The sequence below is a fragment of the Poecilia reticulata genome, chromosome 11, assembly GCF_904066995.2.
Source record: "Poecilia reticulata chromosome 11, P_reticulata-male-v2, whole genome shotgun sequence".
Lineage (NCBI taxonomy): Eukaryota > Metazoa > Chordata > Actinopteri > Cyprinodontiformes > Poeciliidae > Poecilia > Poecilia reticulata.
In genome coordinates, this window is record NC_088840.1 from 23,199,985 (window position 1) to 23,215,831 (window position 15,847).

Sequence of the window (15,847 nt, forward strand, 5' to 3'; positions counted from 1 at the left end):
TGGCCTCCATAAAGCAAAACACTAACCACCACTGGCTGGCCAGAGGTTTCTTTCTTCTGCCTTTTTTATTCTTTTTGTGGAATAAACTTTTCAGTCTGGTTCAAACAGTTTGCCTCTGATGCCTCTCGCTTTAAAAACGTTTTTTTTTTTTTTTTTTTTTGTCCACCTGTTTTTATTCCCTGCTTTGGAACAGTAAATGTCACAACAGTGTTGCAACTGGGGATAAAAGATATGTGGAAAGCAGAAAGACAGAATTCGAATAAAATGGAGGGGATGCTGGATTTATTTTTTGTATTTTCTTTCTCTTTTGCACTCGATTCTTCCCATTTTCATTTGTTTTTTCAAATGGTAATGTCTTTCAGTCACTTTTTCTAAGCTTCCTCATTCTGTCTGTGCTTCATTTGCCTTTCAGCTGTTGGTTCCTTTTTTGACATATTCATTATTCATCATTTTATTTCTTGTTTGGTTGGTGCGGTTCTCGCATCCTTTTATAGAATCTTTCATCCAAACTGCAATATACTCCCTTCATTCTTCACTTTTTTTCTCCTCTTATTAATCTCTGTTCATTCATCCTCACAGTTTGGATTTGTTGGGTCCTTATTTTCATGGAAATTCCTTTTTTCTTCTCATTCGATGACATTTTCCAGCTGACCCTCCGTTTCTGTTATTCTCCTTTCCTGACTTTACTCCATTCATCCAGTTACAAAATCCAGACAAAAACGACATTCTGCAACCTCTAAAGCAAGAACGGCTAGATTGACTCGCTCACATGCTTTTTAAAATGTTTCAGCTCGACAGCACTTTGTGCAAAAATAGAAGAAAAAAAAAAAGACGTCCCAATGTCACAATCAGTGCAGTCATCGCTTATGTGGTGGCACAATGGTGAGGCAATGAAATGGTTCATAAGAAACACTAAAAATGAACGGAAATGGAGCAAGAAGAGGTTGTTGAGGGCAGGCGGTCTGATGCAGCTCTCAATCACTGCTTCTTGTTCAGCCTGAGAGCCTGAAATGGCTTTTTAAATGGGACGGATTATTGAAATTTCATTTTTTTTCCCTTTGCCCGATAGCTGATATTTAGATGTCTGAATTGACAACCAACTCAAACACAATCTTACTATTTTGTTTTCGGTTTAAAAATATCAACTACAACCATCTACAGAAGAGAAGGATCTGGAAGGAAAATGCTGTTGCAATTTAACCAGAAGGAAATGTATCTGGAGTTTCATTTCTGATCTATTTTGAGGAATCTTAATTTGTTTCCTCTCACTAGTTATGTAAATGTGACACCTTACTCTAGTGGAAAGATGAGAAGAAGCTCTTTATTTCGCATCACTCAAAAACCACAGCCTGACTTTGTTTTGAAGTTTCTCCTGCAGCTAATCTTTTAAGAATCTATTACTAATATAACTAATTAGTCCAAGCAGCTGAAATTGTTTTATCAATGAGTCTGATGTGTAAAAATATGGGAAAATCAAACGTGCGCAGAAGCACTGCTGACTGTTGTAGATGGTTTAGATTTAATTCAGAAACGGTAAATGTCACTTATAGCTGCTGGATATATGCAACAATTATGGGATTTGTGTAAATGTGGCGTTGACCAAATAAAATCATCAAATAATCACAATAAAATATATATGCGTTTCCAGTTGATGGATGATTGCACACTGCTTGGGGTGTAACAGCTAATATCTAATATCCATGCTGTATGCTGTGGATTATTTGCTATATGATTAAAAAATAGCTGTAGTATATTTATGAATTCATGCAGTCTGGTTGTGTAAGTCAAGATATACATTTCCAAATATTTATATCCCTATTTGAGGGTTGATGTTAAATATTTCAAATTCTAGATCCATTGCAGTTTCTGGTCATAAATTCCTCTCAATGCCAATATAGGAGTTCTTAAGAAATATTTTATTTTCAACTTCACACAAAGTCCGAATTTTCAGCCCAAGGTGGTCAGGTTACTTTTAAATGTAGAAAAGCGATTTATAAATATGTAAAACATGGGGGCTTCATAAATGATGCACATCTTGCATATTTGCACAAGAAAACTGTTGTTTCTCAATTTCATTTTTATTCCCGTGGGTCAGAACCCACTCTAGAGGCGATTTTAGACGTACCGTATTTAAAATCGTCAGCCTACGTCGCTGGATAACAAATGATGCATTTAGACCTCTCAGCTCAGAGGTGAGGAATGATGCAGAAAAGATGCTGTCAGGCTTCTTGATTCCCACTTTCAGTGACCAGATTAAAAACAAACCACTCCCCCTCTCAGCCGTGATATTGTGCATTTATTTATTTTTTAATGCATAGTTTGGCATTGTTCAACGTAACGCTTTGGAATAAAGTTGATTTCCTCAACTGTGGGCGGCCTGTAAATTCCCGTAGACATTGGCACACCGTCATGTTCTCTGAACAAAGATATTGTTTGAAAATGTGTGCACTCAGTTCGCAAATCTGTCGGCACAGATTGCAAAACATAAGATACTGATATCCCATCTGCAACACTCTTCAATTAATGACTTGATACATAAAGCTGTGTTTTCAGTTTGGGTGGATTTGTGCTTACGTTTGGTTGTTCACAGATTGTCCAAGACCTGTGTGGTGCCAAAACTTTTATTTTTATTTTTATATGCTTATAGAGTAGATGAAAGCATAATGGATGCAATGGCTGAGGAAAGAAATAACTTTGCGACACACAGGAATCCTTTCTTTTGAATTAGGTTAACATTTAGGTTCATGGGCTTGCATCAGACTGCAGATCAAAGTACCTTCCTTCTTTCTATTTATATATTTTCTTAAACATGTTTAGTGTGGAGAGACACAGAAAGCAAATCTGTACCGAGGCCAGGCGTCGGTTGGCAGGGGTCTCCTCAGCCAGCAGTGAACCACAGGAAGCATAAGAGCCGATTTCAAGCTGCATGAAATCCAGATTTCACAGAGCTAAATGTGTTGCTGCGCCTCCCCAAACCGAGGCCTGCAGATTGATTACAGCCTGGATTAGTTTTGTGCCCGATCCATAGTTTACTCATTAATACCGTAAACTTTCAAAGGAAACAGTGAGAGCCGGAGGAGGGAGGGGAAAGAAACAAAAGACTATAACTATTCTCCTTTCCCTCTTTCTGTTAGTTCCTCAGTCCGATTATAGTTTCAGTTTCATTTAGGTGGTCTTTCAGTTACTCTGGCACCCGTGAAGTCTTTTTGTTAGAATTTGTCCTTCAGCCTGACACACAAAAACACAACCACGCACACAGGCGCACAGCGGCAGAAACTGGTGTATTGCCTGTCAGGATGAAAACTGATTCCACTTTCTCAGTCTGGCACTTGGGGCGCCCACTCAAGGCCAGCAGACACACAAACATGCATGCGAGGCATCAACCCAGCACACACTTAAAGTCCCACACACAGCCAGACTGACGGAGACACACGGGGAAGTGATGCAGTTCAGCAGTGAAACGTGTTTTAAGTACATTTAAAGTAGTAAACCATGTTTTACAATGTAAATAAAAGCCTGATTTGATGCATGCTCACTTAGACTGAAGATGGACCAGCTTTTGTTTGCTAATTCATATTCATCTCTTCCCATTTCATTTACACCTGCTTTCATTTTGCACCCATCTGGTTAATTTGACAGTTTTCAGTTTTTTTTTAAACTTCAATTTTCTGATAGTTTGTAGCCAGATGCATCCTGCTGACTGTGCATTATTAACTAGTAGCAACTTGTTGACATGTTTTCAAACCAGAATAACAGAGTTACGTCCTACTGGTAGATAATGATCATTCCAGGCACATAAGCACAATTTTTTTGACAGTTGATTGTCAATATATTATAAAAAAAGAACTTTAAATAATCTGTTTGTAAAGCAGGTTAAACTGACCTTAATGTGTGTACAAAGATGCATTCAAAATGTTTTCTTTTATACTTACAATTAAATGTTGGCCACAACATATGAGAAATAGGTGATCTGACCAACATCCTCTTAAACAATAAACTTTCCTCAAATCAATCTGATTCAAAGTATAAATAAAAACTCTAAACTCCTGAGGTGGAAAATATACTAGAATAGTGATAAAGTCGTACCAGTAGCTATAAATGTTCACATTTATCTTTGTCTGTGGGGTTTTTTTGTGTTTACAGATCGAGCTCCAGAACCAGATGAATAAATGTCCTGACTAATGGATCCCATCTGCACAAACCGTTTAGTCAAAAGTCACTCTCCACAATTAATCGGTGCCTGATGCAGCATTTTAACAGTCAGTTCTGGAATGATGCGCATGTAGCAAAACATCTTTAAGACTCAAAAGCTCCAAGAAATTCATAATACTGAGTTCAAGGTCAATCATTTATTGTACGATGAAACATACTTCATTTAATTGGCTTTGGAGTTTTCAGAAAACTACTAGATAAAAAAAAGATTAATGGCAAAACAGTCGATGGAAATTCAGTCAAACTAATTCCTACTGAAAGTTACACGATTGCAGCAGCAAAGCATATTTTCTTTCTTGTAGGGTTAAAATAAAACCGTAATAAAGATGCAAATCCCTGTCCAGTCGAATCTGTTTATGCATCAGGGTAAAAGTGTTGCTCCATTTCTCTTGTTTGGCTGTTTCAAAACAGAAAATGTGTTGCAACAGAATATTTTCTGTTAAAATCAACATTACTGACATCCAACCAATATGAATGTCTTCACATTCATATTCACTCCATGACCCAGAATGAATACAGCACCAATAGCATCTTACCTTGTTAAAATGTGTTGTCTGTGAGAACATGTGGTTTGATAAGTCGGCATATTATTTTTCACATTACTGTCAGTTCATCCCAACAAGCAAATGAAAACGGGCATTGAACCCTTTCTCAGTGAAATATTTAACCATTTGAAATGTGGGTGACTAAAATAGTTCCAGTAGCACTTTTTCTGTTCAAATTAACCAAAAGAATCCACACATTTGGCATAAATCCATTCAAATAGTTGAATACTAAAATACTTTTATCATGTAAAGAACAAGCATCAAATGACGGATACTAAAATCATTCTCACTGGATATGTAGGAATCGCCAAAAAGAGAAAAATATATCCAATAAGACCTAAAGGAAGTTGGCCAGAGAACATAAAATTCAAAATTAACTTCTACCAACTAGTAGGCCAACTTCTCTTTATTTATGGTTTAAATCCATTTTTTTTTTCCAAATGAGAGAACTGAAGCCACAGCATCTCAACCGACCTCTTCAGTGGATGCTGTAAATGACCAAATCAGTGGATCTGCCCTCATGCTGCAGACCCTAATCTCATTATCACTTATCAGCCTTCACTATAATCACAGCCGCTTCAGCCGCCGCGACCCGTCTGACACCAATCTCATTGAAACCTCAGAGTTGCTCTGACATTCTCCCAATAACGGTTAATCCAGAGCCACCGGGCCGCCGAGGTGAACCGCTGTTCATCTGGCACACAAACGGGAAGCTGCCACAGAATGATTTCTGTCAATTATCTAAATGAAAGCAGCTGCAGTGTCTCAAAGGGGAGGAGCTGCTTTACAAAGAAGGTGGTAGCTGTAAGAATTAATGGCTGTGCAAAGCAGAAGAGAGATGGATTGTTAAGCAGATGCACCAACAGTGTTGGTGATTGGTGCATCATCTGTGATGCTTCTGCAATTAAAGATGATGCAAATACTAAGAATTGAATATATCTACGTTTTAGGATAATAGTTATAATATACATAATGGTTGTACTAAAATGGTGGTTTACTCTTGCAGTTGTCATTAGAAACATATTGAAACTATGAAGGAACTTGAGTCGCAGTCTGTTTATGTAAAACGATGCACAGCAAGTTTTTTAGTAATGCATGATCTTAGTGTTACGGCCACTTATAGTATAATAAAAACAACCAGTATAAAAAAGGGACAATATTTATTATTACAAAATAAGAGGATGTGTATTTGCAAGAACAATAGATAAACAAAATAAATGAAAAACAATAGAAAAAGAAAATCAAATTCTAAAGGAACAGCAGGGTGCAGCGACAACTGAAGCGTCGATCAACCGCACGCCCAGATAGAGCAATCATCCGATCAAAACATGAAATGTGGCCTTATATAGAAACACCACAAACACTGACTTAGTATAATCAAATTAAGAGTTTTGTCTTTACAACAAAAAACAACAAACACAAACCTGATCACAAACGTGTGGGCCAACACACCTGGACGAGCACAGAGGAGATTGACAATTGGCCACCAGCCTGACAGCCTCCCTTTTATGGGAGCTCACTACGTTGGGGAGCGACCCCTGATGGTTCCACATGTTACATTAGTAATACGTGTCCTGCTTAACTCACGAACAAATACCCACAACATCCATCTCGACATTAACAGATACTTAATTTTAACAGGAGTCCAGTACATTCAACTATTTAGTCGATTTCCAACAATTCAGTGTTTTGCTCCAGCTACTGTGTTCTGTTTCTATTTGTTAACCAATAGAGGCATAAAAAGACTCATCAGTGATGGTGTTATCTCAGACATTCACATTGACTGAACATAATTGATCGTGTCTCCGTTTAATTTTTGATTTTTGTTGGTGACTTGGTGTGATTATGTTTCACTGGAAAAAGCTCCTTGAGGCAGATTGTGAAGTGGTCCAGTCAGCTCACTGATGAGCCTCCACTGTGTCCAGCTTCCCTGCAAGCCAAGCAGGAATAATGAAGGCATTTAGCAACATGGAGGTTTAGTTTCTTCTACACAGCAGCACTCGGTTTATTCCTGCTGCGTAAAACTTAAAAGACAAACCTAATGACTTTCTGGACACTTGTTTTCAGCTTTTTAATATTCTACTTTTACATATTTAAGTGTCTTTAAAATAACTTTAACCTCGGAGTATGCAGCCTATAGCTTTTTGCAAGCTGTGCTGACATTTCTGTTTTTAAACTTGATCACTTAATTATTCTGTAAAATCAGACGATGCACCAAAAATCAGTATTTGAAGTTGAATTTAGTCGGGAAACTTTGTTTTAATAAAGCTGCGATCAAGTACTTTGGGTTGAATTGGGACATTTCTAATAAATATATTAAACGATGGTAATGATGGAAATATCCTAGTAAAGATCACATTCTATTACACATACCCGCTTGTAGCTCATTTGCTCAAGTTGTTTATTATGACAACTATTTTTTTTTATTTAAGTTTTAGTGAAGACTAGAATCTCATTTCTTATACATATTTTATTGTTGCTTTCAGCAATCCTTGTTTTATTTGTCAGTTTTTACTCCAAAAAGCAGCTATGAAAAGCCTCATCGAGGATTCTTTTGTAATTTAAATTTTCCATACAGAGATGATGGAAAACCACTGGACATGACAGTAAGTAGTCAAAATATAAATTGACCCAATATTTTAAGTATGGCAGTAAAGAATAGATTTACATAATTCTTATTTCCCCTTTTTTCATCCTCTTTTCAACCACTGACAGCAGGTTGTTAAGGACCTTAGCTAATGGCTGCTCATGGTTTCCTGTGTAAGAATGAGATTCATTCATTATACTAATTCTGCTTCATCTGAAGACATGACAGGTGGGCAGAGGAAGCCTCAGGTGTAGCTCAGGGAAAGGAAGAAATGTTGTTAAGCCGTTAATGTTATGTTTAAAAACTGCATCTTTTTTGTATCCAGCTCTTGTATGAAGTTCAGCTTAGATGTAAAATATCTGATACTAAAGTAAATTTTGTTTAAAAGAGATAATTTTGTATTGGCTATCAATCGTGACCACCAATAGTAATAATAATAATAATAATAATAATAATAATAATAAAAATGACAAAAAAGCAAGTAATGTAAATGCATGCATGGCCTTCTAGATTTTTTTAGTGCTTATTCTATGGAAGTAATTATGTGCCATCAGAATTTGAATAAAAAATGCATCTGAAATTTGAATGTTGTATATTTGTTCTTACTTTTTCAATTTAAAAATTAATTCAGAATATATTTTTGACCTAAAAAAAATTTCAGTGTCATTATTTGTACATGTATGCAAATTTCATTTGTTAAAAAAAATTCACATTCCTATTTCAGAGATCAAATTTTCAATATATATATTTTTTCAGTGTTAAAAAAATTCAACATATAAAAAAATTCAACTTTTAAAAATTCAAATGCAATATTTTCAGTGTCCTACAAATTCAACTTGCTCAAATTCGCTGTCTCAAATTCAACATCTAAAAATTCGCTGTACAAAAATGGCGAGGTTACTTCAGGTCACAGACATTAGCAATCGTTGTCAGATTTCAACACTGAGCTAATCACATGACCTAAGAGTCATATTGAAGAAATACCAGCATCACCGAGGCCAGCGACCATGGAGGCGAACGCAAACCCAACGGTGAGTCTATGCTTTCATATTTCTGTAGTACATTTTATTTTGCGCATGAACTTTGATACATGACATTAAAGCTTGATTTAAAACACGGGTTTGGGCCGTTGTTAATCTTACGCCATGTAATGCTGGCATATTAGTTCTCGCTACCCGCTAGACCTCCACCCCCTTCTCTTGGCTGTCCTACGCCCAATTTTCCCCTGTTTTATTTAAAAAAGGAATATCACTTGCGCCAAGTCTAGAATCTTTAAAGATAACTGATGGGTAGCGACTTTCCGGGTTGTTTGTATGTTGTCTTAGGTGAGACTGATCAGGCGGTCTTAGTAAAAGTCGTAATTTTCCAGGAGATGCTACTGCTAATGTAGAAGCTAATATGGCTGCCTTGTGTGCTTCAAGGAGGGGCTGTGAACTCTTCCGACATTAATTGATTTCCGACCTACTGATTTCAAAATAGTTTTTTTATTTTACTGACAATGTTTTTGACATTTTTTTTCTTTTTTCTTTTCAAGGAACATATGGATCATATTTTTGATAGACTCCATGATCGTTTGGAGCCATTTCTATTTCTACAATTACAGATGGTCCTGCAGTCAATCAGTTGGCCACAGGTGAAGAAGCAAAGTGATGACGGTGACGACAGTGATAATGTCTTGGAAGCAGAAACTATGCAGGTGACAGGGTTTCTCCATCAGTTTCTCAAAGAAGGTAAAATGTCTGTATAAACATTTGGCCAATGTTTGTTATTTTGAGAATGATAAATAACAAATGTATTATGCTGGTATTATACCAGCATGATTTTTGAAGGACATCACATTCATATTCATTAGTTTCTTAGATGGAAAAGACATTCGCATAAAGTCATATCTCAAAGTCAGCTTTATGAATGATTCCATCTACAGGAAACTCACCATGTATCTAAAAAAAATTATACTTTTCCTAGCATTTTCAGACAATCTGCACCAGCTCATGAGATTTGGGTTGGCTGGGAGGCTCCATGGCAGGAACTGAAGCCTGAAGTAGTGCAGTCAACTGGACCAAACCACAAGCCCACTTCATCCACCTGCAGTGAACGTTTACGCCTTCCAAGCCATTATTCTACCTACCAGGCTCTGTATGCTGACATGACGGTGTGTCTTAAATCGGTTGGGACTGGCTTTGGTCTTCTTTGAGAACTCAGTGCATTGGTGTTTCATTTGTTCAATAATTGCATTTCAATATGGCAATTAAGTAAAATTACAAAGTCGTTTTATTATTAGCTTCTTTTTTTTTTTTTTTACAAATACTGTTCATCATTCACCGCAGTCTTGACATTAAGTTGTTCTTTGAAGTGACGACTAAGTACCTGAAATGTTTGTCAAGCATCCCTGTAAATCTTAAATGTTAGAGTAACTATGTTCAGAGTTTCTGAGTCAGCACTGTTTGTACAGGAAATATGAAACGGAAACTGTTTTATGCAATATTTATTGAATATTCATCTATGCTTGAAGTATTAGAAAATAAATGACATAAGACAAACTTAACTTTTCCATTCTTATAATGCAAGAAAATTAAGGTCCTACACAACTGTACCTACTAGGTTCCTTTTGAGAAAAAAAGAACAATCAACTCACAAATGTAGAACATTTTAGTTCTTTAACATGTCTACCATAAAAGCACTATGACTCACTTTTCCAAATCACAAATTTTACCTGTGTGGTAATATGATCAGCACTTAGCTTTACATTTCATAAATGCTGAATTTTGAAACTGGACAAGTTTCACAGAGTGAAGAACTGTTCACAAAACAGAACTGCACCAATATAAATGTCACAACCAAAAGACAGTGATGTGCCTTTTGGGTTTACTGCGTCTCTTAAGTCCATTTGTTCGTCAGTCAGTTGCACAACTTGAATTTGGTACTGTGACGTTTGACTCTTCCTGAAGAGGAAGCCCGCTCTCCTCCCATTCAATTTCGGGAATCTACACCCTGGAAAACACAAAGAAGGGATCAAGAGAACTCAAATGTACTTGATTGCAGATTCCTATGTAATAAATTAAATGAATGATAGTATACATGCTACACATTAAATTATCCAATTAAAATGTACCTCTATCAAGGCACTGTGGGGTTCAGGAATTGAATGGTGTCTAACTTAATCAGAATTTGCTTTTAATTACAACATTAATCACAAATTTTAGCATAGCTCAAACATTCTTTGTAACCAAAGATATATTTTGGAGATACAAAGTAGTGGGGATTAAAATGATTTTAATAAGTTAACAGCTGTACTTGCAAGCATATATTTTCTTCAAAATGAGTTAAAATCAAATGAAAAAACAAGGGAGGTTGTTTGTAATGTTGCTAGGTAACAGAACGACGTTTTGTAACGCAAAGTAAAAGAATGTAAATTAATATATATCAACACTTGTCAGATAAGAGAAGCAGCCGTTTGGATGACGCTATAATGACCATAAATGTATAAATTTATTCATAAATGAAGTCACATGAACAATACCGTAGATGAACAGAATGGGGTTGTGGTTATAATTAATGTCGGAAGAGTTCACAGCCCCTCCTTGAAGCACACAAGGCAGCCATGTTAGCTTGGTACATTAGCAGTAGCATCTCCTGGAAAATTACGACTTTTACTAAGACCGCCTGATCAGTCTCCTCTAAGACAACATACAAACAACCCGGAAAGTCGCTACCCATCAGTTATCTTTAAAGATTCTAGACTTGGCGCAAGTGATACTCCTTTTTTAAATAAAACAGGGAAAAATTGGGCGTAGGACAGCCAAGAGAAGGGGGTGGAGCTCTAGCGGGTAGCGAGAACTAATATGCCAGCATTACATGGCGTAAGATTAACAACGGCCCAAACCCGTGTTTTAAATCAAGCTTTAATGTCATGTATCAAAGTTCATGCGCAAAATAAAATGTACTACAGAAATATGAAAGCATAGACTCACCGTTGGGTTTGCGTTCGCCTCCATGGTCGCTGGCCTCGGTGATGCTGGTATTTCTTCAATATGACGCTTAGGTCATGTGATTAGCTCAGTGTTGAAATCTGACAACGATTGCTAATGTCTGTGACCTGAAGTAACCTCGCCATTTTTGTACAGCGAATTTTTAGATGTTGAATTTGAGACAGCGAATTTGAGCAAGTTGAATTTGTAGGACACTGAAAATATTGCATTTGAATTTTTAAAAGTTGAATTTTTTTATATGTTGAATTTTTTTAACACTGAAAAAATATATATATTGAAAATTTGATCTCTGAAATAGGAATGTGAATTTTTTTTAACAAATGAAATTTGCATACATGTACAAATAATGACACTGAAATTTTTTTTAGGTCAAAAATATATTCTGAATTAATTTTTAAATTGAAAAAGTAAGAACAAATATACAACATTCAAATTTCAGATGCATTTTTTATTCAAATTCTGATGGCACATAATTACTTCCATATTATTCGAGACTGCACTTGTGTGTGCAATGTGTTTTTCTGCAGTAAAATGAGCAGCTAGGCAAGAGGTTAATTTCTACACGGTGCAAATTTGGTGTTTCAGATTGTCTGCATTCATGTTGGAATAAATACATGGGAAGGTAATTTTACCCTCAGGAAATGGGAATATAAACATGTCACTGCAGTCACAAAAACACACTAATTGGCAGGCTGTCTCTTGAGGCGATGCATAATTGTTCTTACTGAGGCAGCTTTGTCTGAAAAATGATGTCAAAAATGGCACACAAACTTCCTGAACAAGTTAATTTCTGGATATTTAGTTTGAGGTAAGTCATATCTGTAAAGAGTTTTTTTTTTTTTTTTTCAAAAAGCAAAATGTCTTTGAGCATTACCATAAGATCATGTCAGAGGAATAATAAACATGCTTTTCTCTGTCAGCTCCGAGTTCCTGTGTGTGTGTGTGCGTGCGCGCGCGTGTGTGTGTGTGCGTGTGTGTCAGCACCATGGATAGCTCCCTCCAACAGACGGTTTTCTTGCTTGGTTTGCACCAATTCTTTGTTTCCAAAGCGTAGCTGTGGGATCTAAAACTGGCACTATCTCATGCTGGCACATGTGGATCACCAAAGAATCGAAATGTTTTAAGCAACATGTCAAATCTTTTCTGCTTTCAGTCTGATGAATAGTAAAACTGAGCTTTAGCATGAATAAAAAGTAAACTTTGCATGTTAATCTGGCCTCATCACTAATGTTCGCTGACTTTCGACCACTATTTTCCACTGGCTCCATAAATGCCATTTGCCACTGAATCGTCAGACAGTGCTGGTCTTTGAATATCACCAGTTAGTTGAATCTTGCTCTGTAAGCTGTGTTTGTCTCATTTGCAACGCTGCTGCTGCTGATTAGTGATTGGCTGGTTGGGGTTTTGAAGCTTTCAAACTCGATTAGGTTGTGATGGTGATGACAGGGTAGTAGATGCTGACATAGTGATTTGTGTCGTTTCCATTGGGATCCGCTAAAGAACTAAAAATACAGCAGAGGCAGAATGACACATTTCCTCAAAAACATGTTTTTAGTGATATAATTATGCATCTCTTAGCTGTCTGTCTCGATGTGTAAACCTAAACCGGCTGTTTAAAAAAACACAGTAAAGGTCTGGCAGCAGCACCAGTCGTGGTGAAGAACTGCAACAGCTTTGAGGAAAACTATAAACTCTGTCCTGGAATGTATTGATGGCGATAGATTTTATGGTGAATGACAATAAAGTGTTGGCCTCAGTAACACATTACCACACTGATGGCCACCACTTACTGAGACATGTAGCCCTCTTGGGACATTTTGAGTGTGTTTGTGCTTTTGTGCGTCTCCCAGTCCTCAGCTGGATCTGCCAGAGGTTTCCTATTGCTTAAAACAAAATTGCAGTTGCCTCTTTAAAGTGAGTTTGACTTTGTTTTACTGTATTAAATGGAATTGGACAGTAATATTCAGTAAAGTAGAAAATTACTTCTGATGAGGCTCGTTTGTCAGATTAAAAATATATATTAAAAAAACTTTTAGGAATGTTAAACATGTACTTCGGGAATTTAATGTAATATTCCAATATTACATGTATTTTTTCACCTAGTTATAAGCTAAAAATCATCATAGTTAAATTAAATGTAATAAAAAAATGCTCAAAACATCAGTGTGTGTAATTGTTTCACTTAATGAATTGAATTACTGGAGTGAATTATTTTTTCAAATTATTTTCTTATTGAATGCCTGTAATTGAATTTTAATTTTAATGTGATTGATTTATAGATTACATGTTTCTACAAAGCATAAGTAGATGATTTAAAGCTAATAATCTATTTGTGAACTGGTGCGCCATGAGAAATTTATTTATGCAGTTATATATAATATATATATATATATATATATATATATATATATATATATAAACCTAAGACTCAGATGGCAATAACTTATTAATTTCTTTTGGGATAAGTGAGGAAAAATCTTTAATTTGTATTTTAGTAAGTATTTAATTTGACAAATGTTTGAATGTAGCTTGTGTGTCCTTGTATTAGCAGAGAATTTGTTATATTTATCAAAATTCACATTTTTGCATTTTGCCACTATCCAGGCCATCTTTGTTTTGTGTTTTAGGTGGTACCTTTTAAATACCAGCTCAGTTTTCCTCCGTTTTCACTAAATGTTGATCTTCTGAAGCCCAATGAAACTTCTAGACGGTTGAACTGAGACTAAACCTGCCATGAGCAAAACTATGAGACGTCGTCTTGATGCAGCTCCTGTCTGCTCCAAGATTCACAAATAATCTTTAACTGAATCATATAACCCAGAGGTCAACAGAACTGTGGTTTCATACAACTGACTGCAGTGAAAGTTGGGAATACTGTGGAAAACCATAGCTTTGAATAAAGAAAAGACGATCCATACTGTGCAGGTCAAGTGGATTGCCTCCGTCTAAAAGAACTGCCTGCCGTCTACAAGCCAGCTGCCTTTACAGTGATGCTCTTCCCTTCAGCGCTGACTTGTTTGACTGATCTGAAAGAAAATCACTGCTGTCCTTCCAACTAGTCTGAATATGAAGCTTTGTGATGGCAGAAGAACTAAGAGTGAAATATGTCTAATCTACTTCTATATGAAATGCCAAAGCTGTACAAAGCTCTGCTTCTGCTGCAGGCAGAAAGATGGGTGGTAAAGAGTTAAACTTGTTCAGCTTAATGTCTTAACTCCCACAGGAAGCAGTGTTCTATTGATTAATCCTGTTGTAAATGTGCAATCGATCAAACTCTCTTCAGTGGGCGTACTACAGCAGCCAAACCAGATCGGATTTATGATCAAATCTCGATATTGGCCTTTTCTATAAATCACCGTACTTCACTGCAGAGTCTGGTGCTCTTGTTTGAACCCTGTGTGGCACATTAGCTCTGCAGTTCAGATGACGGATCGTCCCTGCCAAATAGATGCTCATGTTCAGACTGCAGAAAACATGCAGCGAGGAGAAGGAGAACAAGATGTTTCAATTATCCAAATGGGTTACCGGTTGAGTGACGGGCAATGACAAGAGATTTAAAAAAAAATGCTCAGCCTCAGTGTGACGTTCATCTTCTTTTTAAAGGAAGAAAACAAAGGTTGCTCAAAGCTTGACCCACCACATAAGAAATACTGGAAGAGCTGTAACCTTAGATTCTTGCATCTTTGAGATATGATTAAAACTGGAAAAGCCAAGAATCTCTTGGAGTTTTTAAATAGGCTGCCAATGCGCTTATGGCATCACATTTTTCTCCAAACAGAAGGGCAAAAATGTTACTGATAGGCAATCAGGAAGTCCCATCAGTATGTGGCATTTATTCCACCTGTTTAATTTCAACATTTGTTTGAAGATGCAAACTGGTTTGAGCCTGGGGTGGATTCATAATGAGAATAAGTAAAATATATCATGCATGCTTCCACGTTTACACCAAACTTGTATCCTCCCTTCACTGCATTGCATCATGAAATTATCAGATCCAGGAGTGAAACTGATGCACCTCTCCCTAGAGCTAGTTTATAGTTTGTTCTTGGAGATTTGTGAGGAGAATCCTGACCAGAGACCGCAACTAAGCTCATCTGCTCATTTTTATTTAAAGAAACTGGAGCTCCACCAGGTGCCCCCCAGAGGACGGTCCTCCTCACGCCATCTCCACCCCACGGAGGGAGGAAGCTTATTTGAGCCTCTTACATCAAGGATTTAGTGTTTTCAGTCAAGAAAAAAAAAACAGCTCATGACCTTCACTTAGGACTGGAACATGGACAGAATGGTAAATTGACAAAATAAAAATGAAGTTGTGTGGTTCCTTGCTGGAACAGGGAGAAGGTAGGTAGGCTATTTAAACTGAAGATTGTGCTTGTGCGCAGAGTTTTATCGAAGACATTAACCAGACAATACATTTGTTTTCTATAGAAGCTGAATATTTTTTTTTAAACTACATTACTCTGTTTTGATTACCTCTGTGTTTCACATTGGTCTGCAATTCAGAAAATGACTAT

General features: G+C 36.7%; 1 protein-coding gene and 1 long non-coding RNA gene across 4 annotated transcripts in view; one reads left to right on the forward strand and one right to left on the reverse strand.

The window, feature by feature from the left end:
- LOC103472534 (semaphorin-6D-like) overlaps positions 1 to 15,847 on the forward strand; it is a 177,980-nt gene that overhangs the window by 102,056 nt on the left and 60,077 nt on the right. The window lies entirely within an intron of this gene.
- On the reverse strand, positions 9,886 to 11,818 carry LOC145553912 (uncharacterized). The gene is made up of 2 exons (XR_014089951.1): positions 11,316 to 11,818; positions 9,886 to 10,335 (listed from the first exon to the last, which is right to left on the reverse strand). It is a non-coding gene; the product is annotated as an uncharacterized LOC145553912 (long non-coding RNA).